At 38.1% G+C, this 25,588-nt stretch overlaps 1 protein-coding gene and 1 pseudogene across 10 annotated transcripts in view; one reads left to right on the top strand and one right to left on the bottom strand.

Moving 5' to 3' along the window:
* The window catches only part of SCAMP1 (secretory carrier membrane protein 1), a 161,585-nt gene that overhangs the window by 82,711 nt on the left and 53,286 nt on the right, over nucleotides 1–25,588 (top strand). The window lies entirely within an intron of this gene.
* On the bottom strand, nucleotides 679–24,559 carry LOC143665784 (bromodomain-containing protein 7 pseudogene; annotated as a pseudogene).

Raw genomic sequence — 25,588 nt, 5'->3', positions numbered from 1 at the left:
ATCTTGTTGGTAAGAAGCATGCCACAGGTCCTCTCTGCACTTAAGGAAAGGGAATTATAGTATAAGGCATAAACCCTGTGGGGAAGGGGTGTCTTTGACGTTCACTTTAGGGTTCGTTTGCTACATGGGGAATAAAATGATATGCCAAGACTAAAATTGCACTTGTCCAGATCTCTTTATCCCATTTAAAAGAGTCAAAGTGGAGCCCCCAGAATACCTTCCTCTCAATACTCATCTGCTCTAAATTTAGTAGGACTAATCTCGTTATGTGCTTGATCCCTGCTAATGTCAGTCTTTACAGAAACCCCAGACTTAAAGGGTACTTGTTGTCTCCTGAATTTTAATCCTCATAATGCTCTGCACATTTCTTATTTTACTCCTTCTCCTTTTCCTTAATTCCTAGAACTTTACATGGTGCCCTCTGGAAGTTATAGTCCATCTTGATAAAAATTCCCTATTATCCTCAATCTCTTCTCTAAATATTCTGTTTATTTTTTTTGTTCTGTGTAAATGGTCCTTTGTGAGGACACAAAGATAGCTACCTTTTCTCTTGATTCTCAGACATCTAAGCATAAAGGTAGGATGGATATTCTTCTTGTTTCTCATTGCTGTTTCTAGACATTGAAGTCTGGTCTCTGGACTTACATGAATTGTTCCGAAGTTTAGTAAAGACACAGTTTACAAATATTTAATCTTTTCTGAAAAGCACTTCCAATTAAGAATGAAAATAATATTTATATTATATATAATTCCATCAGGGCCATATTCAGCAACATCAGTCTTTTCAGGTTCTTCAAAATCTTCTGTTAAATCTATAGAGTTATTTTCTACAGTGGGGGAAAGAATGCTTTTCAAGCTCCATACACACAGTATCACCTGGAGTTACTTGCTGTGCAAGTTCTTTAAAGTTATTGTTCCATAAAATGCATTCTTCTGTACAAGGGCCTCAAGAGACAAGTCATGTTGGGAATAGATCTGGGTTCTCTGATGCTTGTTCTGGGCTTCCTTGAGCAATTTGGTGGTCTTGTCAAGTTTTCTTTGAAATACTTCTCCTTCTTCAGAAAAACTTCAAAACGTGTGTCAGAGTTTGTTAGTTTCCACTTCTGTGAGCCTGCCCTGCTAATTGAAGTCCAAATACCCTGTAACTCTATTTCTGTAATCTGATTCATGTCTTTGGTTATGTCAAATGTCCTAGTCTTGCCTTCATCTTCAGGTGATGATGCTTCCAACTCTGAATGGTTATAGAATGCCTGCCTTTTGTTAAAACATCCAGTAAGTTACTGCCATAACATGTATAGTTTTGGCATATGGTCAAAAATTCATGGATGCCGAAATTACTTGGAAGATCAGAGTTTTTTTCATAGGTCTAAGTATATTAATCAAAATTGTCCTGATATTTGCAAATATGGAGTCATAATGTGGTTAGAACTGTAGGGTCCATAATTCAAGCAACACTGGAGTTAACATTGCTCCTTTTATCTTCTTTGAATCTTTGTAAAATATTAACTCCAGACTTAAGTCTTCATTTGTCCCCTCAGTCTTACAGGGGAGTAGACTAGCTTTCTTTCAACCAGATCCACAGGATGGAAAAGTGTCAGTGATGGCATTCCATCTGTTTTTTTTTTTTTTTCTTTCAAATTTGCACAAACTGTTAAGCTGTCAGGTCAGCTTTCTTCCTCACTTCTTAATGATGTGGTTACTCTGCTACTGTTCTCTTTCTGAAGTATTACTTCTGCCTTTATCTTCAAGCATGTCTTTGTCTTTCTTTTTGTTTTCTTTATTGGGACTTTTGAGAACTTGGCTTCAACATGTCCAGAATCTTCCCTCTCTGTGGACTTGCAGCTGTTGTCCTCCCCACTCTGAGAGGCATCCCTTCTATCTTTCTGCTTTTGAGGGTTTTTTTGCAAGACTACCATGAAGTCTCTGCTCTGTTTCAGGCCCTGAATTCTTTCTAGGCTAGGAATTTTCATCCCTGAATACAATAGATTTTTTGCAGCTTTATAATAAATGGTCACTTATTTATTGTAAATCATGGTATTAGTGTACATTACTTAGAAGTTATCCTTTGGTTCCGTGGACTGGTAGTCGTTGTTGATCTTTTCTTTCATAGTATTAAAAGCCATTGGATGTTTAATGATCATGTAGTATCCAGGGGCAATAAAAATGAGTCACAGAAATGAAAAGAAAGCATTTGAGTTCTTTGTTTACAGTTGTCTCATCAGTTGATCCAAAGCTTCTTGAAGGGGTGTCTGCCTTACTTCTTTTTGCTGAGCTAAAGAGCTTGTGAGAGGCTTCTCAGGAGGCAACCTTAATCTTTAGAAGCCTGACTGCAGATCTTTTTCTGAATCATTCTCCAAATGGGCTCAGTCTCACTTCTTTGTAGTCTCTCGTATTCGCTGTTTTCCCCATCTTTCTTCCTGTGAAACCTACTCCTCTCTTTTCTCTTTTTCTGCTTTCTGTCCTGTCATGATTGTTTTTTGTCTTTGAGGAGTCTTGAGTTGTGCCTAGAGCTGTCCATGGAAAGCTTGGTTTTGCTCCCTCCCATTTTGAGGACCAGCTTCAAGGGCTTTTCCGTACTCCTTATGGAGATGTTTGTCCAGTTTGTGCCCCTGGTGATTCTTGTCTTTCTCTGACTGGCCTCTGGTGCCCACTCCTTGCTGTAGATTCCATTGCACATAACTCCTTGCTTTTTTCCTTGCAGTTTCCAGAACTCTTTCCTTCTCTTTGCTGTTGGACAGTTTGACTAGTATGTGTCTGGGTATAGTTCTCTTCTTTTTCACTCATTCAAAAGTTTATTAAACAGTTATCATGTACTCTACATATGCTCATGATACAAAGATGAGAAATAAACGATTTATCCCTCTAGACTGTTACGAGTAGAGGGATATAGAAATTAAATGGAACAAATACAATATTATTGGAGTCTGTAGTGGTGGCACAAAAGAGGAAGCACAGGGGTATTGAATTTGGTGATGGTAGCACAATATTGTGAATATAATTACTACTATTGAACTGCACATGTTAAAATGAGAAATTTTGAATTGTGTATATATATTAGTACTATAAAAAGTTAAAAAAGAGGCAGTACAAAAGCAGGGGTGGTTAATCCTGTTTTATGGGAAATGAAGATCAGGAAATTTAAACGTGCAATTTGAATCACAAAACACTATTTGAATTCTTTATGTCGTAGCACTATGCTAGGTGCTGAAACAGAAGACAGATAAAATGCTATGGAAACTACTTACACCAACACAGAAATGCACGCACACACATGTACCAATTTTCTTTCTATCAGAACTCCAAATTATGTTTTTTTTATCTTTTTAAATTGTATAGTATAACATATATACAAAAAAAACAAAGAAAGAAAAAAGCAATAGTTTTCAAAGTACTCGTCAGCAAGTAGTTATAGGACTTATCCCAGAGTTTGTTATGGGCTACCATACCATCATGTCAGAGTTTTCCTTCTAGTTGCTCCAGAACATTGGAGCATTTATCATCACTTCTTTCTTTTTTTGTGAAAAGTGACATATATACAAAAAAGCAATAAACTTCAAAGTTGCAGTTAGCTGTAGAACAGATTTCAGAGTTTGATATGGGTTACAGTTCTACAATTTTAGGTTTTTACTCCTAGCTGCTCTAAGATACTGGAGGCTAAAAGAATTATCAGTAGAATGATTCAGCAATCACATGCGTTTGTTAAACTTACCTTCTCTGTATAACTCCACCATCACTTTTAATCTTTTTTTTTTTTTTTTTTAACATGGGCAGGCACCGGGAAACGAACCCAGGTCCTCTGGCATGGCAGGCAAACATTCTTGCCTGCTGAGCCATCGTGGCTTGCCCACCTTTAATCTTTTTCCCACTCCTTAGGGGTATTTGGACTATGTCTATTCTACCTTTTTCATGTTGGAAGAACTGTCAGTAACAAGGGTTTGGGAGATGGAACTAACTGATGTTCTACAAAGGCTAGCCCCTCTAGGTTTCAGGACTTTTCTGTCCAGGGACCCATCTGGAGGTTGTAGGTTTCTGGAAAGTTACCCTAGTGCATGGAACCTTTGTAGAATCTTACCTGTTGCACTAGGTGTTCTTTAGGATTGGCTGGAATGGTTTGGGTTAGGGCTTGGCAAGTTATGATAGGTAGCAATGTCTAACTGAAGTTGATGTAAGAGCAACCTCCAGAGTAGCCTCTCGACTCTATTTGAACTCTGTCAGCCACTATGCCTTATTTTTTAAACTTCTTTCCCCATTTTTGGTCAGGATGGCATTGTTGATCCCATGGTGCCAGGGCCAGACTTATCCCTGGGAGTCATCTCCCATGCTGCCAGGGATGCTTTTATTCATGGATGTCATGGACATAGTTCTCTTTGAGTTTATGCTATTTGGGGTTTGTTGGAATTCTTGAATGTGTATATTCGTTTCTTTTGTTTAAAGTGGGAAGTTTTCTGACATTATTTCTTTGATGATTCCTTCTGCCCTTTCTCTCTTTCTTCTCCTTCTGGGGCTCCCATAATTCACCTACTTATACACTTGATAGTGTCCCACATGTTGCTTAGGTTTTGTTCTTAGGTTTTTATTCTTCCCCCTCCTCAGACGGAATCATTTCAGTTGTCTTGTCTTTGATAGCACTGATACTTGTGCCATCTCCAGTCTTGTGTGGAAACTTTTTTTCCAGTTATTGTGTTCTTCAACTGCAGCATTTCTGTGTGTTTTCTATTTAGCATCTCAAAGAGATTGTCATATTGTTTATCCCTTGTTTTCCCTCATCTTTTAATTCTTCCTAAATTTTTTCCATTATTTCTCTGAGCATATTGGAAATCATTTTTTGTTAAAGTGTTCCATAAGTCCAAAGTCTGGTCCTCTTCATTGATGGTCTCCGGATTTTTATCTTTTTTTTTTTTTGAGCTTTTTTTTATTAATTAAAAAAAATTAACAAAACATTTAGATATCATTCCATTCTACATATACAATCAGTAATTCTTAATATCATCACATAGTTGCATATTCATCATTTCTTAGTACATTTGCATCGATTTAGGAAAAGAAATAAAAGGACAACAGAAAAAGAAATAAAATGATAATAGAGAAAAAAAAAGACTATACATACCATACTCCTTACCCCTTGCTTTCATTTACCACTATTACAAACAGAATTTATTTTAACATTTGTTCCCCCTATTATTTATCTTTATTCCATATGTTCTACTCTTCTGTTGATATAGTAGCTAAAAGGAGCATCAGACGTAAGGTTTTCACATTCACAGAGTCTCATTGTGAAAGCTATATCATTGTTCAATCATCATCAAGAAACATGGCTACTGGAACACAGCTCTACATTTTCAGGCAATTCCCTCCAGCCTCTCCACTACATCTTGAACAACAAGGTGATATCTACTTAATGCGTAAGAATAACCTCCAGGATAACCTCTCGACTCTGTTTGGAATCTCTCAGCCATTGACACTTAGTCTCATTTCACTCTTCCCCCTTTTGGTCGAGAAGGTTCTCTCAATCCCTTGATGTTCATTCTCAGCTCGTTCTAGGGTTTTTCTCAGTCCTTTGATGCTGAGTCTCAGCTCATTCCAGGATCTTTGTCCCATGTTGCCAGGAAGGTCCACACCCTTGGGAGTCATGTCCCACGCAGAGAGGGGGAGGGTGGTAAGACTGCTCGTCATGTTGGTTAGGGAGAGAGGCCACATCTAAGCAACAAAAGAGGCTCTCTTGGGGGTGCTCTTAGGCCTAAATTTTAAGTAGACTTGACCTATCCTTTGTGTGGTTAAGTTTAATGTGAACAAACCCCGAGACTGGGGGCTCAGCCTATAGCTTTGGTTGTCCACACTGCTTGTGAGAATATCAAGAATTCAACTTGGGGAAGTTGAATTTCTCCCCACTCTCACCATACCCCAAGGGAGCTTGCAAATACTTTTCCAGTCACTGATCAAATCATTCTGGGATTCATCAGGGGTTCACTCTGGACAAGCCAACAAAATCTCATGTGCTACCTGAGATTCCAAGTACTTATGACATTCAATCAAACTATTTACATGAGTAATATTAGGAAATGCTCTAGTCAAAATCTAAATTTTGTAACAAACATTTTTTGCTTTAGTCTCACACATATGGGGGCATTTTAAAATATTAATTACCATCTATTTTCAGCACCCTGCAATAATGACATTCCTTTGTTCTTCCTCATGCCAAAACATTTTTAAAATTTGTACATTGTACATTTCGCTATTATTATACACTCTAGGCATTCGTAGATTATACCATCTCAATCTTTAACATCTATCTTTCTTTCTGATTTCATTTATGTCCCCAGCCCTCCTCCCTCTATCATTCTCACATGCAGCTTCATTCAGTGTTTTAACATAATTACATTACAATTAGGTAGTATTGTGCTGTCCTATTCTGAGTTTTTGTATCCAGTCCTGTTGCACAGTCCGTATCCCTTCAGCTCCAATTACCCACTATCTTACCCTATTTCTATCTCCTGATGGTTTCTGTTATCAACGAAATATTCCAAGTTTATTCACTAATGTCAGTTCATATCAGTGAGACCATACAGTATTTGTCTTTTAGTTTTTGGCTAGACTCACTCAGCATAATGTTCTCTAGGTCCATCCATCTTGCTACATACTTCATAAGTTTATTCTGTCTTAAAGCTGCATAATATTCCATCGTATGTATATACCACAGTTTGCTTAGCCACTCGTCTGTTGATGGACATTTTGGCTGTTTCCATCTCCTTGCAATTGTAAATAATGCTGCTATAAACATTGGTGTGAAAATGTCCATTTGTGTCTTTGCCCTTAAGTCCTCTGAGTAGATTCCCAGCAATGGTATTGCTGGGTCACATGGCAGTTCTATATTCAGCCTTTTGAGGAACCGCCAAACTGCCTTCCACAGCAGTTACACCATTTGACATTCCCACCAACAGTGGATAAGTGTGCCTCTTTCTCCACATCCTCTTCAGCACTTGTCATTTTCTGTTTTGTTGATAATGGCCATTCTGGTGGGTGTGAGATGATATCTCATTGTGGTTTTTTTTTTTTTTTATTAGGAATTCTTAAAAAAATCTTCAATTGTAACAACATGTGTTTTCGGAAATAGAAAAAACAAATACATTACATTTAGTAAAAAACAAATACTACATAAAGTAATATTTAACAAATGCAAACATACTAACTTCTACAGGAAGTGTGGCTAAAACAAATCATTGGGTGTTTTTTAATTCCTAAACTCCTATAAATAAGAATCAAATGAACACAAGTCTAAGGACTAATATAATTTTCTTTAGACTTAAAACATGCGCAAAAATCACTCCTACCTCTACCACTTCGTGAAAAAAAAAATTAAAGAAAATTAGTTTTCCATAGTTCACACTCTGTCTTTTCTTAAGAGATGAATTTTATCACTTGAATATATAACCTCAGGACTAAATTTTCCTTTATCTACGAGACTAAACATTGATATAACATTAGATACTTTGAACCAGGAAAAAATGGGAGTTGTTTTCTCCCATTTCTTTTTTTGTTTTTTTAACTTTTTTTAAATGTATAACATAACATATATACAAAGCAAAGAAAGAAAAAGCAATAGTCTCCAAAGCACTCCTCAACAAGTAGCTACAAACGCAGATCCCAGAGTTTGTCATGGGCTACCATACCATCACCTCAGATTTTTCCTTCTAGCTGCTCCAGAACCATTTTCCCATTTCTTTTTATTCATTTATTTACTTAAATATTTTTTTTATTAATTAACGGAAAAGAAGAAATTAACCCAACATTTAGAAATCATACCATTCTACATATGCAATCAGTAATTCTTAACATCATCACATAGATGCATGATCATCATTTCTTAGTACATTTGCATCGGTTTAGAAGAACTAGCAAAACCGAAAAAGATATAGAATGTTAATATAGAGAAAAAAATAAAAATAATAATAGTAAAAACAAAACAAAAACCTATAGCTCAGATGCAGCTTCATTCAGTGTTTTAACATGATTACTTTATAATTAGGTATTATTGTGCTGTCCATTTTTGAGATTTTGTATCTAGTCCTGTTGCACAGTCTGTATCCCTTCAGCTCCAATTACCCATTATCTTACCCTGTTTCTGACTCCTGCTGGACTCTGTTACCAATGACATATTCCAAGTTTATTCTCGAATGTCGGTTCACATCAGTGGGACCATACAGTATTTGTCTTTTAGTTTTTGGCTAGACTCACTCAGCATAATGTTCTCTAGGTCCATCCATGTTATTACATGGTTCATAAGTTTATCCTGTCTTAAAGCTGCATAATATTCCATCGTATGTATATACCACAGTTTGTTTAGCCACTCTTCTGTTGATGGACATTTTGGCTGTTTCCATCTCTTTGCAATTGTAAATAACGCTGCTATAAACATTGGTGTACAAATGTCCGTTTGAGTTTTTGCCCTTAATTCCTTTGAGTAGATTCCCAGCAATGGTATTGCTGGGTCGTATGGCAATTCTATATTCAGTTTTTTGAGGAACCGCCAAACTGCCTTCCACAGTGGTTGCACCATTTGACATTCCCACCAACAGTGGATAAATGTGCCTCTTTCACCGCATCCTCTCCAGCACTTGTCATTTTCTGTTTTGTTGATAATGGCCATTCTGGTGGGTGTGAGATGATATCTCATTGTGGTTTTGATTTGCATTTCTCTAATGGCCAGGGACATTGAGCATCTCTTCATGTGCCTTTTGGCCATTTGTATTTCCTCCTCTGAGAGGTGTCTATTCAAGTCTTTTTCCCATTTTGTAATTGGGTTGGCTGTCTTTTTGTTGTTGAGTTGAACAATCTCTTTATAAATTCTGGATACTAGACCTTTATCTGATATGTCATTTCCAAATATTGTCTCCCATTGTGTAGGCTGTCTTTCTACTTTCTTGATGAAGTTCTTTGATGCACAAAAGTGTTTAATTTTGAGGAGTTCCCATTTAGTTGTTGGGATTTTGATTAGTATTGCTTTGAATCTGTAAATCAATTTAGGTAGAATTGACATCTTAACTATATTTAGTCTTCCAATCCCTGAACACGGTATGCCCTTCCATCTATTTAGGTCTTCGTGATTTCTTTTTATAGTTTCTTGTAGTTTTCTTTGTATAGGTCTTTTGTCTCTTTAGTTAAATTTATTCCTAAGTATTTTATTCTTTTAGTTGCAATTGTAAATGGAATTCGTTTCTTGAATTCCCCCTCAGCTTGTTCATTGCTAGTGTATAGAAACACTGCAGATTTCTGAGTGTTGATCTTGTAACCTGCCACTCTGCTGTACTCGTTTATTAGCTCTAGTAGTTTTGCTGTGGATTTTTCAGGGTTTTCGATGTATAGCATCATATCATCTGCAAACAGTGATAGTTTTACTTCTTGAACCCTTCCAATTTTGATGCCTTGTATTTCTCTTTCTTGCCTAATTGCTCTGGCTAGAACTTCCAACATGATGTTGAATAACAGTAGTGATAGTGGACATCCTTGTCTTGTTCCTGATCTTAGGGGGAAAGTTTTCAATTTTTCCCCATTGAGGATGATATTAGCTGTGGGTTTTTCATATATTCCCTTTATCATTTTAAGGAAGTTCCCTTGTATTCCTATCCTTTGAAGTATTTTCAACAGGAAAGGACGTTGAATCTTGTCAAATGTCTTCTCTGCATCAATTGAGATAATCTTGTGATTTTTCTGCTTTGATTTGTTCATATGGTGTATTACATTAATTGATTTTCTTATGTTGAACCATCCTTGCATACCTGGGATGAATCCTACTTGGTCATGATGTATAATTCTTTTAATGTGTTGCTGGATTCGCTTTGCTAGAATTTTGTTGAGGATTTTTGCATCTATATTCATTAGAGAGATTGGTCTGTTGTTTTCTTTTTTTGTAATATCTTTGCCTGGTTTTGGTATGAGGGTGATGTTGGCTTCATGGAATGAATTAGGTAGCTTTCCCTCCACTTCAATTTTTTTTGAAGAGTTTGAGCAGGGTTGGTACTAATTCTTTCTAGAATGTTTGGTAGAATTCACATGTGAAGCCGTCTGGTCCTGGACTTTTCTTTTTGGGAAGCTTTTAAATGGCTGATTCAATTTCTTTTTTGTGATTGGTTTGTTGAGGCCATCTATTTATTCTTGAGTCATAGTTGGTTGTTCATGCCTTTCTAGGAACTTGTCCATTTCATCTACATTGTTGTATTTGTTAGTATAAAGTTGTTCATAGTATCCTGTTATTACCTCCTTTATTTCTGTGGGGTCAGTGGTTATGTCTCCTCTTCCATTTCTGATCTTATTTATTTGTGTCTCTCACTTCTTCTTTTTGTCAATCTTGCTAAGGGCCCATCAATCTTATTGATTTTCTCATAGAACCATCTTCTGGTTTTATTGATTTTCTCAATTGTTTTCATGTTCTCACTTCATTTATTTCTGCTCTAATCTTTCTTATTTCTTTCCTTTTGCTTGCTTTGGGGTTAGTTTGCTGTTCTTTCTCCAGTTCTTCCAAGTGGACAGTTAATTCCTGTATTTTTGCCCTTTCTTCTTTGTTGATATAGGCTTTAGGACAATAAATTTCCCTCTTAGCACTGCCTTTGCCACATCCCATAAGTTTCAATATGTTGTGTTTCATTTTCATTCGCCTCGAGATATTTACTGATTTCTCTTGTAATTTCTTCCTTGATCCACTGGTTTTTTAAGAGTGTGTTGTTGAGCCTCCACGTATTGGTGAATTTTCTGGTGCTCTGCCTATTATTGATTTCCAACTTCATTCCTTTATGATCTGAGAAAGTGTTGTGTATAATTTCAGTCTTTTTAAATTTGTTGAGACTTGCTTTGTGACCCAGCATATGGTCTATCTTTGAGAATGATCCATGAGCACTTGAAAAAAAGGTGTATCCTGCTGTTTTGGGGTGTAATGTCCTATAAATGTCTGTTAAGTCTAGTTCATTTATTGTAATATTCAAATTCTCTGTTTCTTTATTGATCCTCTGTCTAGATGTTCTGTCCATTGATGAGAGTGGGGAATTGAAGTCTCCAACTATTATGGTAGATGTGTCTATTTCCCTTTTCAGTGTTTGCAGTGTTTGCCTCATGTATTTTGGGGCATTCTGGTTCGGTGCATAAATATTTATGATTGTTATGTCTTCATGTTGAATTGTTCCTTTTATTAGTAGATAATATCCTTCTTTGTCTCTTTCAACTGTTTTACATTTGAAGTTTAATTTGTTGAATATTAGTATAGCTACTCCTGCTCTTCTCTGGTTGTTATTTGCATGAAATATCTTTTCCCAACCTTTCACTTTCAACCTATGTTTATCTTTGTGTCTAAGATGTGTTTCCTGTAGACAGCATATAGAAGGATCCTATTTTTTAATCCAATCTGCCAGTCTATGTCTGTTGATTGGGGAGTTCAGTCGATTAACGTTTAGTGTTATTACTGTTTGGGTAGTACTTTCCTCTACCCTTTTTTTTGCCTTTTGTATTTTATATGTCATATCTGATTTTCCTTCTTTCTACACTCTGCTCCACACCTCTCTCTTCTGTCTTTTCGTATCTGTCTCTAGTGCTCCCTTTAGTATTTCTTGCAGAGCTGGTCTCTTGGTCACAAATTCTCTCAGTGACTTTTTGTCTGAAAATGTTTTAATTTCTCCCTCATTTTTGAAGGACAATTTTGCTAGATATAGAATTCTTGTTTGGCAGTTTTTCTCTTTTAGTAATTTAAATATATCATCCCACTGTCTTCTCGCCTCCATGGTTTCTGCTGAGAAATCTACACATAGTCTTATTGCGTTTCCCTTGTATGTGATGAATTGCTTTTCTCTTGCTGCTTTCAAGATCCTCTCTTTCTCTTTGACCTCTGACATTCTGACTAGTAAGTGTCTTGAAGAACGTCTCTTTGGATCTATTCTCTTTGGGGTGCGCTGCACTTCTTGGATCTGTAATTTTAGGTCTTTCGTAAGAGTTGGGAAATTTTCAGTGATAATTTCTTCCATTAGTTTATCTCCTCGTTTTCCCTTCTCTTCTCCTTCCGGGACACCCACAACGTGTTCATTTATGTGCTTCATATTATCATTCAGTTCCCTGAGTCCCTGCTCATATTTTTCCATTCTTTTCCATATAGTTTCTCTTTCTTTTTGGATTTCAGATGTTCCATCTTCCAGTTCACTAATCCTAACCTCTGTCTCTTGAAATCTACCATTGTAGGTTTCCATTGTTTTTTTCATCTCTTCCACTGTATCTTTCATTCCCATAAGTTCTGTGATTTGTTTTTTCAGACTTTCCATTTCTTCTTTTTGTTCATTTCTTGCCTTCTTCATGTACCCCCTCAATTCATTGATTTGGTTTTTGATGAGGTTTTCCATTTCTGTTCGTATTTTCTGAATTAGTTGTTTCAGCTCCTGTATCTCATTTGAACTATTGGTTTGTTCCTTTGACTGGGCCATATCTTCAATTTTCCTGGTGTGATTTGTTATTTTTTGCTGACGTCTAGACATTTAATTCCCTTAATTAGTTTATTCTGGAGATTGCTTTCACTTATCTTACCTACAGTTTTTTTGCTAGATGAGTTTGTTGTCTGTCTCTTCTTTGACCTTCAGTTCAGCTTTTTCTGGGCCTCTAGCTTAAGTTTTGTTTAACAGAGGGTAATTTTTTTGTTCTTGTTTCTTGTCCTGCTTGTAAGGTTCCTTTTCCCTCCCCACCCTTAGGAGGGTCTGCGTAGGTTTTACAGACTACAGCTGGGCTTTCCCGGACTAAACTGGCCTCCTTTCGGGGGAAGGAGTCACCTGCATCAGTTTTCCCTGAGTGTGAGACCCAGCAGGTTGAAAGACTTTCCTGTGAAGTCTCTGGGCTCTGTTTTTCTTATCCTGCCCAGTATGTGGCTCTTGTCTGCCTGCGGGTCCCACCAACAGAAGATGTTATGGCACCTTTAACTTTGGAAGACTCTCCCTGCTGGGGACATGGTGGAGACAGAGGAGAGGTTGTAGGCTGGTTTTAATGACTTCAAATTGCTAAGCCCTGGGGTCTCAATTCCTTGAGGGAGGGATTCCACCTGAATTGGGGTTCACCCGTCCCTGGGGAAGGCACAGGTGGGAGACAGCCCTGAAAGCAGCCCATTTCTGCCTATGCCTGGGGCAGTTGCTGCCCGAGAAGTCCCGCCGCTGAATCCAGAGGCAGTCAAGCCTCCGTAGAAACAGCCACAAAATCCTCCGTTTCGCCCCCTTTCCTCTTTTTCTGTTAGCCCAATAAGTGACTTCTCTCTTGACCATTTTCGCCTTAGCTGGGGGCCTATTTTTAATAGTCAGAATTTGTTTATTAATTCCACAATTAGTGTTTGGTTGGACTCCGTCCCTGCTACTGTTGGAGTCTCTTACTTTCCCTCCGGGAAGCTGCCTGTGGAAGAGGGGTGCTGGCCGCCGCGGCTTGGGGAACTCACTGTTCCGGAGACTCGCAGCCAGTCCAGCTGGTCCAGACTAGGGTATGCTGTGTGTCCGGTCAGTATCGTGGCTCTGGGAGCTGTTCTGTACCCTGTCTGGTTATTTAGTAGTTGTTCTGGAGGACAAACTAAAACGCGCACATTGCTAAGCCGCCATCTTGGCCCCTCCCCCCTGATTTTTATCTTGTTCCTCTGATTGGCCATCATTTCCTGTTTCTTTGTTTGTTTTTTATTCTTTTCTAGCCCTCTATATTTTTAAATATTTTAAATGTGTTTAAAACGTGTTAACTCTGGGATTAGTCCCCATGCTGTCTGTCCTTTAAGTTTTTGTCCAGCTGGTCGTATAACATATCCTTGAATATCAAGAAATGAGCAAAACAAAAAGCCAGTCACACTAATGCAAGATAATAATTGCACGGTATATGGGAACTCTGTATTTTATGCATGATGTTTGTATAAACCCACAACTTCTCTAACAAAATTATTAATAAGAAATAAACGAAGCAAAGCAAAAAGCACCTTTCTCTGTCTTTGCAAATTTCCTGTCCTTTGGCTGGTAATCTTCATAGTTTAACCCTCCTATCAAGGAGATCAGCCTAAGGCTAATGGGAGGTGCAGGGTCTTTTCTGTCATGTCTAAGTCTGTGTGGTGACTTGGAGCCTGTTTCTTTTCCGTATTTGTGCTTGCTAGGGGCTTTAGGGATTCCCCAATTTATGGTTTATGAAAGTTCGAATGAAGGCTCCTTCTATTATGTTTAAAGGACACTTTTCCCCCTCCTGGGTGCTCTCTAATATGACATATGCAGATAGTCCTTTGTCTCAGGCCTTTTCTGTTTCAATTGTCTGCAGGGTGTGGGCTGAGGGCAAGTGTTCCCTGACTCAATCTCTTGGACTTCCACCTGATAGATTGGTACTGGTGGTCCAGTTGATTTTGTTCATTCTCTCAGTTGCTTGTTTTTAATTCTGTATCTCTTTCATCTTTGTTCCTTCTTTCTGCTCCCTTTGAGTTTAGTTTGTTCTTTTTCTAGAACTTCTAGTTTTGAATAAAGTGTGATTTGAGATATTTTGCCTGGAAGGCTTGTACCTCTGGGAGTCATGTCCCACATAGACGAAGGGCAGTGAGTTTACTTGCAGAGATGACTTAGGCCACATCTGAGCAACAAAAGAGGTTCTCTGGGGGTTGACTCTTAGGCATAATTATAAGTAGGCTTAGCTTCTCCTTTGCAGGAATAAGTTTCATAACAGCAAACCCCAAGATTGAGGGCTTGGCCTGTTAAATTGGTGGTCCCCAGTGCTTGTGAGAATATCAGGAATTCTCCAGGTGGGGAAGTTTAATATTTTCACCTTTTCCCCCTATTCCTCAAGTGGACTCTGCAAACACTTTTTTAATTTCCTGCCCAGATTACTCTGGGATATATCAGGGTCTCACACTAACCTGTACAAGCCAACAAGATCTCACTCCCTATTTGGGGTTCCATGTGATTATGATATTCATATAAACTGAAAGTACAAGTTAAATTAGAGAATGTGGTATAGAAAATATTAATTTTGCACCAAATAAACATCTCTTCCTTTGGTCTCACATAGAAGTTGATGTTTTAAAGCAGGCAGTATCATCCTTTACCTGTTAGTCTGATTTACCTTAATCCTAACTAGATCAGCTTTATTCATTTCCCTATTTGAAGTCTGATCTCTTTTTCAGCTTTGTTTTTTTAAGAAAACATTTATTGTTGACTTTCATAGCTGTCAAACTCTAACTCTGAGTCTCAGGTGTCACACAGATACCCAAAATTCCAGGAGATTACCAGGTTATACACTGTTTTAGTTTGCTAAAGCTGCCAGAATGTAACGTGCCAGTAGCAGAGCTGCTTTTAAAAAGGGAATAAGAGAGCAGGATGTCTTTTTTTTTCACGGGCAGACACTGGGAATCAAACCCAAGTCTCTGACATGGCAGACAAGAACTCTGCCTTCTGAGCCACTGTGGCCTGCCCCAGAATGGCTTTTAAAAAGGGGATTTAAAGGCACTTCCGGGTCAAGATGGCGGCTCAACAACGTGCGCGTTTTAGTTCGTCCTCCAGAACAACTGCTAAATAACCAGAAACAGTACAGAACAGCTCCTGGGGCCACGTCAGTCACCAGATACACAGCGTACCCCAGTCTGGACCAGCTGGACCAGCTGCGAGCACCCCCCAAAACCATGAGTTCCCAAAGCTGCGGCGGCCAGTGCCCCTCCCTCACAGGCTGCTTCCCAGAGGGGAAAGGAAAGGACTTTACCAGCAGCAGTGACTGGGCACAATCAAATGCCAATTGTGGAACTAATTAACAAATTCTGACTACTAAAAATAGGCCCCCAGCTTAGGTGAACCCGAACAAAGCGGACGTTGCTCATTTTTGCCCCGGCACCAAGGGGGCAGGACTGACAGAAAAAGGGGAAAAAAAAGAAGGAAACAGGTTTTTGTGGCTGTGTATCTACAAAGGCTTGACTGCCTCTGGATACAGTGGCAGGACTTTTCCGGTTGCAACTGCCCCAGGCATAGGCAGAAGTGAGCTCTTTTGAGGGCTTATCTGGAGCCTGTGCCTTCCCCAGGGAAGGGGTGAAGGCCCACCCAGGTGGAATCCCTCCATCAAGGAATTCAGACACCAGTGCTTGGTAATTTGAAGCCATTAAAACCAGCCTACAACCTCTCCTCTGTCTGCAACAACCCCCCAGCCAAAGTTAAAGGTACTGCATCCTATTGCTGGTGGGACCTGCAGTCAGACAAACGCCACATACTGGGCAGGATAAGAAAATCAGAGTCCAGAGACTTCACAGGAAAGTCTTTCAACCTGTTGGGTCTCATGCTCAGGGAAAACCGACACAGGTGACTCTTTCCTCCTGATAGGAGGCCAGTTTGGTCTGGGAAAATCTGGCTGGGGTCTATAATATCTAAGCAGACCCTCTTAAGTGTGTGTGTGGGAAAGGTACCACACAAGCAGGACAAGAAACAAGAAAACAAGAACTGAAAAATTCTCCTCTGTTAAACAAAACCTAAGCTAAAGGTCCAGATAAAGTTGAACAGAATGTCAAAGAACAGATAGACAACAAATTCATCCAGCAAGAAAACCCTAGAGAAAAGAAGTGAAAGCAATCTCCAGAATAAACTAATTAAAGTAATTAAATGCCTAGATGCCAGCAAAAAATAACAAATCACACTAAGGAAATTGAAGATATGGCCCAGTCAAAGGAACAAACCAACAGTTCAAATGACATACAGGAGCTGAAACAACTAATTCAGAATATACGAACAGACATGGAAAACCTCATCAAAATCCAAATCAATGAATTGAGGGAGGATATAAAAAAGGCAAGGAGGGCAGGCCGCGGTGGCTCAGCGGGCAAAGTGCTTGCCTGCTATGCCGGAGGACCTCGGTTCGATTCCCGGCCCCAGCCCATGTAACAAAAACGGAGAAACAGAATACAATAAAACAAGAAAATGTTTAAAAATGTTTCCCTTTCTTCCTTCCTTCCTTCCTTCTATCCTTCCTTCCTTCTCTCTGTCTTTCCTTTAAAAAAAAAAAAAAAAAAAAAAAAAGGCAAGGAAGGAACAAAAAGAAGAAACTGAAAGTCTGAAAAAACAAATCACAAAACTTATGGGAATGAAAGACACAGTAGAAGAGATGAAAAAAACAATGGAAACCTACAATGGTAGATTTCGAGAGGCAGAACATAGGATTAATGAACCGGAGGACAGAACATCTGTAATCCAACAAGAAACAGAAACTATAGGGAAAAAAATGGAAAAATATGAGCAGGGACTCAGGGAATTGAAAGACAATATGAAGCGCATGAATATACGTGTTGTGGGTGTCCCAGAAGGAGAAGAGAATGGAAAAGGAGGAGAAAAACTAATGGAGGAAATTATCACTGAAAATTTCCCAACTCTTATGAAATACTTAAAATTACAGATCCAAGAAGTGCAGCATACCCCAAAGAGAACAGATCCAAATAGACATACTCCAAGACATTTAATAATCAGAATGTCCAAGGTCAAAGAGAAAGAGAGGATCTTGAAAGCAGCAGGAGAAAAGCAATCCATCACATACAAGGGAAGCCCAATAAGACTGTGCACAGATCTCTCAGCAGAAACCATGGAGGCGAGAAGACAATGGGATAATATATTTAAATTATTAAAAGAGAAAAACTGCCAACCAAGAATTCTGTATCCAGCAAAATTGTCCTTCAAAAATGAGGGAGAAATGAAAACATTTTCAGACAAAAAATCACTGAGAGAATTTGTGACCAAGAGACCAGCTCTGCGAGAAATACTAAAGGGAACACTAGAGACAGATACGAAGACAGAAGAGAGAAGTGTGGAGAAGAGTGTAGAAAGGAAGACTATGAGTAAAGGTAAAAGGAAGGAAAATTAGATATGACAAATAAAATCCAGAAGGCAAAATAGTAGAAGAAAGTACTACCCATACAGTGATAACACTGAATGTTAATGGATTAAACTCTACAATCAAAAGACATAGTCTGGCAGAATGGTTTAAAAAACAGGACCCATGTATATGCTGTCTCTACTCAAAGGTCACGAGGCCAAGGACACAAATGGACATTTACATGTTTATAGCAGCATTATTAACAATTACCAAGTGATGGAAACAGCCAAAATGTCCATCAATAGACAGTTGTCTAAACAAACTGTGACGTTTACATAAGATGGAATATTATGCAGCTGTAAGACAGAATAAAGTTATGAAGTATGTAACAACATGAATGGACCTTAAGGACATTATGCTGAGTGTGATTAGCCAGAAACAAAAGGACAAATACTGTATGGTCTCACTGACATGAACTGACGTTAGTGAATAAACTTAGAATATTTCCTTGGTAACAGAGACCATCAGGAGATAGAAATAGGGTGAGATATTGGATGATTGGAGCTGAAGGGATACAGATTGTGCAACAGGACTGAATATAAAATCTCAGATATGGACAGCACAATACTACCTAACAGTAATGTAATTATGTTAAAACACTGAATGAACCTGCATGTGAGAATGATAGAGGGAGGAGGACTGGGGACATAAATGAAATCAGAAGGAAAGATAGATGGTAAAGATCGAGATGGTATAATCTAGGAATGCCTAGAGTGTATAGTAATAATGAAATGTACAATGTACAAATTTAAGAAATGTTTTTGCCTGAGGAAGAACAAAGAAATGTCATTATTACAGGGTGTTGAAAATAGATGATAATTAATACTTTAAAATGCCCCCATATGTGTGAGACTAAAGCAAAAAATGTTTGTTACAAAATTTAGATTTTGACTAGAGCATTTCCTAATATAACTCATGTAGATAGTTTGAGTGAATGTCATAAGTACTTGGAATCTCAGGTAGCATATGAGATTTTGTTGGTTTGTCCAGAGTGATGCCCCGATGAATCCCAGAGTGTTGATCAGTGACTGGAAAAGTATTTGCAAGCCCCTTTTGGGGAATGGTGAGAGTGGGGAGAAATTCAACTTCCCCAAGTTGAATTCTTGATATTCTCACAAGCAGTGTGGACAACCAAAGCTATAGGCTGAGCCCCCAGGCTTGGGGTTTGTTCACATGAAACTTAACCCCACAGAGAATATGTCAAGTCTACTTAAAATTTAGGCCTAAGAGTCACCCCGAAGAGAGCCTCTTTTGTTGCTCAGATGTGGCCTCTCTCTCCAGCCAACACAACGAGCAGTCTCACCACCCTTCCCCTCTCTGTGTGGGACATGACTCCCAGGGGTGTGGACCTTCCTGGCAACGTGGGACAGAGATCCTGGAATGACCTGAGACTCAGCATCAAGGAACTGAGAAAAAAACCCTAGAATGAGCTGAGAATTAACATCAAGGGATTGAGAGAACCTTCTCGACCAAAGGGGGAAGAGTGAAATGAGACTAAGTGTCAATGGCTGAGAGATTCCAAACAGAGTTGAGAGGTTATCCTGGAGGTTATTCTTATGCATTAAGTAGAGATCACCTTGTTGTTCAAGATATAGTGAAGAGACTGGAGGGAACTGCCTGAAAATGTAGAGCTGTGTTCCAGTAGCCATGTTTCTTGATGATGATTGAACAATGATATAGCTTTCACAATGAGACTCTGCGAATGTGAAAACGTTATGTCTGATGCTCCTTTTAGCTACTATATCAGCAGAAGAGTAGAACATATGGAATAAAAATAAATAATAGGGGGAACAAATGTTAAAATAGATTTAGTTTGAAATGCTAGTGATAAATGAAAGCGAGGGGTAAGGGGCATGGTATGTATAATCTTTTTTTTCTCTGTTATTGTTTTATTTCTTTTTCTGTTGTCTTTTTATTTCTTTTTCTAAATTGATGCAAATATTCTAAGAAATGATGAATATGCAACTATGTGATGATATTAAGAATTACCGATTGTGTATGTAGAATGCAATGATATCTTAATGTTTTGTTTGTTAATTTTTTTAATTAATAAAAAAGTTTAAAAAAAGGGGAGGGATTTATTAAATTCCAAGTTCACAGTTCTGAGGCTGTAAAAATGTCCAAATTAAGGCACCAACAAAGGTTACCTTCACTCAAGAAAGGGTGATAACATTCAGAATACCTCTATTATTTGGGAAGGGACATAACTGGCATTTGTTGGGGTCTCTGGCTCCTGAACATCTCTTTCAGCTATGAAGGGGCATGGTGGCATCTGCTAGCTTTCTCTCCTCATTTCATAAGGCTTCCCCAGGGGCATTTTCCTTCTGCATCTCCAAAGGTCTCTGGCTGTGTGAGCTCTGTTGATACTGAAGCTTTTTCCAAAATGGTTCCTTCTTAAAGGGCTCCAATAAGCAACCTCAGCTTGAGTGAGTGGAGATACATCTCCACAGAAACCATGTAATGAAAAGTTAACACCTGTCATTGGGTGTTATTTTATTATTTCCATTGAAATAATAAAAAAGATCCCACCCAGCAGTATTGCAGAAAGATTAAAGAACATGGCTTTTCAGTAGGCTGAACCCCCAATCTTGAGGTTTGTTCATATGGAAAGATAGGCTAAGCCTACTTAAAATTATGCCTGAGAGTCACCCCCAAGAGAATCTCTTTTGTTGCTCAGATGTGGCCTCTCTTTCAGCCAACACGGCAAGCAAATTCCCTGACCTCCCCTTCTCTACATGGGGCATGACTCCCAGGGGTGTGGACCTGCCTGACAACATGGGACAGAAATCCTAGAATGAGCTTGGACTCAGCACCAAGGGATTAAGAAAACCTTCTTGACCCAAAGGGGGACGAAAGAAGTGAGACAAAATAAAGTGTCAATGGCTGAGAGATCCCAAACAGAGTCGAGAGGTTATCCTGGAGGTTATTCTTCTGCTTTAAATAGATATCACCTTTTTAGTTAAGGTGTAACAGAGAGGCTGGAGGGAACTGCCTGAAAATGTAGAGCTGTGTTCCAGTAGCCATGTTTCTTGAAGATGATTGTATAATGATACAGCTTTCACAATGTGACTGTGTGATTGTGAAAACCTTGTGTCTGATGCTTGTTTTATCTACCTTATGGACAGATGAGTAAAACATACAGATTAAAAATAAATAAATAATAGGGGGAACAAATGTCATAATAAATTTAGTAGATTGAAATGCTAGTGATTAATGAATGGGAGGGGTAAGGATTATGATATGTATGAAATTTTTTTCTGTTTTTTTTTCTGAATTGATGCAGACGTTCTAAGAAATGATCATGATGATGAATATACAGCTATGTGGTGGAAAAAACAATGTTCATATTGTTTGTTGATTGCTTTTATTAATAAAAATAAAAAATTAATAATAAAAAGAACATGGCTTTTTTTGGGGTACATGACAGTTTCTAACCGGCATATATACAAAGAGCTCAGCATCTCAGAACTTAGGAGTAACTATTATAACTGCTGAAAAGAAGTGACTACTGTGAGAATATATAATCTAGGAACCTTTATAATAAGCCTTCCCCTGATAACCTGTGCTGTTGAATTCAGTTCTCAGAGTTTGCACATTATAGTTAGTCCAAATTAGTGAGGTGTTATATTATTTGTCTTTTTCTTTCTGGCTTATTTCGCTCAACGTACTGTTCTCGAGTTTCATCCACTAAGTTGCATGCCTCTCACACCTTCATTTCTTCTTATTAGTCACTCAGTATTCTGTTGCATGTATACCTCACAGTTCACCCTTCCATTCATCTGTCGAAGTGCTAGGGCACCTCCATCCATTGCAAATCATGAATGCTGCTGCCATAAATACCAGTGTGCAAATGTCCATTCATGTCCCTGCTTTCATTTCTTCCAAGTGTATACCTAATAAGAGGTCTTGTAGAATCGTATAACAACCCTATACTTAGCCTCCTGTGCATCCACCCGCTACCCTGCAGAGGGGCTGCACCATTCTACCTACCTACCAACAGTGACTAGGTATGTGTCTGTCTTCACATTTTCTCTAGCACTTGTTTCTTTCTGTTTATTTTTTAAACAATTTTATTCGAACACCGTAGAGTCTACCCTAAATAGTCAGTGGTTCCTGGTATAATCACGTAGTTATGCATTTGCCACCACAGTCTATATGAAGGAACATTTCCACTTTCTGCAAATAAAGAAGAAAAGGAACCAAATTAATTTAAAAAATGAGAAAGAGAGAAACACCACCACCACCACCCTGAATCCATACCCTTCTGTAATATCACCCTGTTATTGACATTTAGCTTTGGTTTATTGCCTTTGTTAAATTTAATGGAAATATATTACAATGTTACTTTGTCCCTAGTTTGCATTGATTGTATTTTTTCCATGTACCATCTCATTTTTAATACCTTGCAATGTTGACATTCATTTGTAAATGAATGTGAAAACATTCTCATGTTAAAGTATTTTTTCATTATATTTTAACATGTTTTATCACATTTGTTATGCTTTATTTATGTGTTTTAAAAATCACATTTACTTGTTTTTACATTGCATTTTTTTTATTACATTTTCACATTCCTCATGTAAAAGTATTCTTACATTTGTATGTATTACCATCATACTTCACTCTAGGCATCGCTAAGTTATACTGTCCAAGTCTTCATCCTCTATCTTTCCTTCTGGTGTCATACATGCCCCAAGCTTCTTCTCTCAGCCATGCTCACACTTCAGTTTTGTTAAATGTATTTACAATGTTGTGCTACCAGCAGAGTATTGTGCTATCCATTTCTGGGTCTTTACAGTCAGTACTGTTGAATATTCTGTACTCCTTCAGCATCAAATGCCCAATCTCTATTCTCTGAAAACCTGTTTGCTCAACTTTAACTTTCTAAGTTTGTTCATTAATGTTAGTTCATATTAGCGAGACCATACATTTGTCCTTTTGTTTCTGGCTAATTTCACTCAACAGAATGTCCTCAAGTTTCATCCACATTGTTGCATGTATCATTACTTTATTCTGTACCCTTACAGGTAGTCTTCATTTTTACACTCTTCTCCAAACCTCTCTGTCCTGTCTTTTCTTATTTGCGTGTTGTATTCCTTTTAGTATTTCTTGTATAGTAGGTCTCTTGTTCACAAACTCTCTCAGCGTCTGTTTTTCTGACTATGTTTTAAACTCTTCCTCATTTCTGAAGGACAGTTTTGTTGGATATAGAATTCTTGTTTGGCAGTTTTTCTCTTTGAGTATCTCAAATATATATAGCATTGCCTTCTTGCCTCTGTGGTTTCTGCTGATAAATCTACACATAGTCTTATTGAGCCTCCCTTGTATGTGGTGGATCTTTTTTCTCTTATGTTTTCAGAATTCTCTCTTTATCTTTTACATTTGACAATCTGATTAGTAACTGTCTTGAAGTAGGTCTTTGCAGATGTTTGTAGTATGCTCTACTTCTTGGATCTGTAATTTTTTATCTTTCATGAGAGGTGGGAAATTTTCAGTGATGATATCCTCCATTATTCTTTCTGCCCCTTTTCCCTTCTCTTCTCCTTCTGGGACACCCATCAAATGTATATTCGTGTGCTTCATGTTGTCATTCAGTTCCCTGAGACTATGCTCATATTTTTCCGTTCTTTTCCCTATCTCTTCTTTTGTGTGTAGAATTTCAGATGTCCTATCCTCTAGTTCACTAATCCTTTCACCTGCCTCTTCACATCTGCCATTGTAAGTCTCCACTTTGTTTTTCATCTCTTCTATTGTGCCTTTCATTCCCATAAGTTCTGTTATTTGTTTTTCAAGCTTTTGAGTTCTTCATGTTCAGTCAGTATCTTCTTTATATCCTTTGTCTCTTTGCAATATCTTCCCTCAATTCGTTGATTTGATTTAGCATGTTTACCTGAAGATTTTTAATTAGTTATTTCAACTCCTGAATCTCATTTAAAGAGTGTTCCTTTGACTTGGCCACATCTTCATTTTTTCCTAATATGACTTGTAATTTTTTTGTTGGTGTCTAGGTACCTAATTTCCTTGATTAGTTTATTGTGGATATCATTTTCACTCTTTTAGGTAGGATTTTCTTACTGGTTAACTTTGTATCTGTTGTATGGCATTCAGTTTAATTTATTCTAGACCTCTAGCATAGCTTCTGTTTTACTGATGAGAATTTTTCTGCTCTTGTTTTCTATTTTTTGCCCTGCTTATGTGAAACTTTTTAGAGGAGGATCTCCCCATATATGATCGACCCCAATCAGATTTTCCCGGACTAGATAGGCCCAGGTCTCGAGAAGGTCAGTATCAAGTTTCCCTGAGATTGAAATCCAGCAGATTGTCAGAGATTCTTATGAAGCTTTTATGTGCATTTCCTTTCCTGCCCAGCTAGTAGCACTTGTCAGTTGCCCAGTTAATGCATCCCTTTAACTATTTTCTATAGTTTTGAGGAAGGTTACTGTCTTTAGGTGTCCTTTGCCAATTTGCCTGAGGAGGCTTAGAACAATTGCTGCTCTCAGAGTCAGATCCCAGTGATCTGAAGTAGCTGATCAGAGGTAGAGTCTGGGGTCAGGCCACACATCCCTGGAATTTGAAGTACTAATTCTTTATGTTCCAACCTGACATCAACAAGCTGAGCCAGGAGCTGGGAGCTCCAGTCCCCACTGTTGCTGTCTATTAGGATGGGGAAAGGGGAGCCAACACAGGGAGGGTTATACATACTGGTCTTTACCAGCCTCTTCCTTTTGCTTCTTCCTAGATCCTGCACAGCCTTACCCTAGACTCCAGAGTTTAAAGGTGATTGATTCAGATAGTTTCTGCCAGTTCAGTAGTTGTTTTGGTGGAGGGAATGATTTCTGGAGCTTCCTACTGTGACATCTTCCCATAATTATCTTCTAAAATAAATTATATTTTTAAACTTGGAGAGAGAAGGGAGAGAAGACAACTAGTAGAGAATAGTATAAAATACCTCTTCTCATCCCTTTGCTGTTCCCCACCAGCACCTCCCTTAACTTATATCAGTTTATTGAGACCTTCCAGATTATTTTCTACGTATACAAATATGTAGAATGAACAAAAGAATAGAATCATTTGAATACGGTTTTGTAGCTTGCTTTATTTAAATTAGTTTTTTAAAAGCATTCTTCTACAGTTCTAACTCATTCCTTTTGATTACTGCATTATATTTTTATACAATAATTTAACCAGTTCTCAGCTAATGGCCTTTTGGATATCCATCTAATTTTCAGTCTTGAAGTGCCTCTCAAATGCTGCTCATCCTTACTGGTGAAATGGACTTTGTGCAGTTTATTTTCCATCTGTCTAATGCCTGATTTTACCTCCTTTCATTCTTTACAAGGGGCGTTAGTGGAATTCTGCAGAAGATCTCCTGTCCACTTCCCAGGGTATGGGCCCTTAGTTAATCTTGGTACAATTCTTCACTCTGGGGCTATCTATATTTTATTGCAAAGCAATACTTAAGATATTTTTTTACAAGTGGTATCTTTTAGGAGAGTGTGGTGTAGGGTATAGTGTTAAAGGTGGCAGCCAGATGATCAATTGAAAAATGAATGGGTTTGAGAAAATGGAGATAGAGAGCTTAGGCAGCTCTTTACCACATTCCTAACTCTTAAAGAGGGCAGAGGAGGAAGATAAGTGCTTTGAAAGATTTTTCTTTCAATTGCTTTTATACCCGTTGAAAAAAATTAAAGTTGGAGTTTGTTATTTAATTTGTCCTTTTCTTGATCTT

This window comes from Tamandua tetradactyla, chromosome 21, assembly GCF_023851605.1.
Source record: "Tamandua tetradactyla isolate mTamTet1 chromosome 21, mTamTet1.pri, whole genome shotgun sequence".
NCBI classification, from domain to species: domain Eukaryota; kingdom Metazoa; phylum Chordata; class Mammalia; order Pilosa; family Myrmecophagidae; genus Tamandua; species Tamandua tetradactyla.
This window is presented reverse-complemented; position numbering and strand designations above follow the sequence as displayed.